Below are 2283 nucleotides of genomic sequence, written 5' to 3'. Positions count from 1 at the left end.
GTGTGGGAAAAGGTTAAATTTAGATTGACGAGCAAATGTGTTCGCAGACTGCTGGCTGACAAATGGCAAAGCTATGCCAACGTATTTCTTATGCGGGAAATATATTGGAAGCGAGCAGGAGGACAGTCACTCTGTGTTAGTCCAATACACTCAAACGTATGGTAAACAAAGAATGCTGGGGTGACGAGATGCCTGTCGGAGATGCGTGTGCATATCTACAGCAATACAAAACTGACAGTATTGAACTGGGCAGAGGGATTACTCATATTTTGTGGACAGGTCTAGAAGAATGGCTTTGTTATGCTATTGATGGTAAAATTCTCTTTGGATGACTTTCCAGCAGCCTGCAGATAAACCTGTTCCATCAAACTGTTATGACTAATGGTCCTTTCCTGCTCTTAGAGAACTGCCGATAAAGACGTACAGTGCAAAGAAGTTATGAGTGTTGCTTATTTTGTCCTGCAGGTTCAGCACATTCTTTTCGAATATCATATGATAATCTATTCGGCTAAACAGATTTTGAGTCCTGTTTGTACTTTGATCTTCATTTTTCATGATCTAGACTATGCTACTCCTGCAAATATTTTGTAATAGAAATTAAGGTGGTGAAACCAATTCGCTTGAGTTCTGAACTGATTGAGTTTCTTGAGGCTGATTCGGATCAGTTCTGAAACAGGCATGTCATAGAGCCAGGTTGGTTTGAACCCATTTCCTTCTCTCCTGAGACTTTCCTGCAGCCAGATCACGCAGGGGAGAGTGGAGAAATACCACTGACCTCCAGAAAATCTCTGAAAGCGTTCCTGAAAGTTCACAAAAATCGATAATACCAATCCTGTTTAGGAATTGGTGATTCCTACAAAGGAATTGGTGGGCCACAGAATTGGAGAACTGTGGGGAGTGAAAAAGATAAACTATCAAAAGCCTTCTTGCAGCAATGTTGAGAAATCCTTTCTGCCAGGGAAGGCTTCACAGAATTTTTCTGCATGACAAAACTGAAAAAATGGTAAAGAACTGGATATTTCTCATGTCCCTAAACTAGAAGGCTTACAGACAAATAAAAAAAGTTAAAGCCATTTTACTTTCTCTTGGCAACTCAATGAGAGGTATGAAGATGTGGATTACCACATTTTGATTCAGATTCAGATCTAATCCAGACTGAGGCTGTGGCTACACTGGCAAGCCAAATCAGAGCAATTTGGTTTTTTCTGTGGCTTGATCCACAACCTATGTTACACTTCTTTTTGGATTAGGTGATCACATGAAGAGCACAGATATTATTTCCAGCACTAGTGTCCACATCCGATGTGGCTTGATCTGCACCACTGCCCAGCTTCCTTTGATTCCACCCTCTGCTTACCCCCAGCCTTCCGTTTATGGTTCATTGTAAAGATGGATGGCTGTTTAAAGTGTTGGTTGTTAGTGTCATTAGAAGACATAAGAACTAAGCCCCCAGAACACTATAAATTATTGTAACACTCCTTATTCAGCCTATGAAATACGTCACAGCCAACAATCCCTGTGTTCGGGTTTCGTATGTAGCGTGAATCAGAAGATTTATTATATCCTAATAGCCTTCACTCTCTGGATATCTTTGGAATAATCTGCCCAAGGAGTACACAAAGGGTTCAGAAAAATTATTTTTCCTCCTCTTATTGAATATGCAAGCAGAATTAAATATAATAAATTTTCTCTGAAGTTCTAATTTCTCCAGATGGAAAAAAGTAGAGGGGAAGAAAAACTCCACTTTAGAAGCAAAATGGGCCAGGCTAAATTGCATTGGCCTTTTCACCATGTGGTTATTTTAAAAAAATTGAATGGGTCCCTTTTACTTCTGCAGCAATTCCTGTACTATTTACCTGTGTAGTTGCAGCCTGAATCAGATCTAAATTGGAAATGGTATAACCGTTGTGCAGGCGGCTTTTGAACTAAAGGACCAGTCACATATTCAGGTGAATGGCTTGGTGACAGAACTGTTGTGGAGGCTGGTACCGTATGTTTTGCTCCATAAGACGCACCTCTCCATAAGACGCACCGAATTTTTAGGAGAAGAAAACAGGGAAAAATTAATCTGTTTTCTTCTCCTAAAAATTTGGTGACCCTTATGGAGAGGTATGTCTTATAGAACACACCCTAGCCCCCTCTGGCCCTGTGGGGGGGGTGGGGGAGCCTCCAAAAGGTCCTAGGGTGTGTTCCAGGACCCTTTGGAGGCTCACCCTGCCCCCCATGGGGCCACAGGGGGCAAAATTGCCACCTTCAGGAACTCTTCTGAAGCTTCCCAAGACT

This window comes from Pogona vitticeps, chromosome 1 (assembly GCF_051106095.1).
Source record: "Pogona vitticeps strain Pit_001003342236 chromosome 1, PviZW2.1, whole genome shotgun sequence".
Classification (NCBI taxonomy): domain Eukaryota; kingdom Metazoa; phylum Chordata; class Lepidosauria; order Squamata; family Agamidae; genus Pogona; species Pogona vitticeps.
This window is presented reverse-complemented; position numbering follows the sequence as displayed.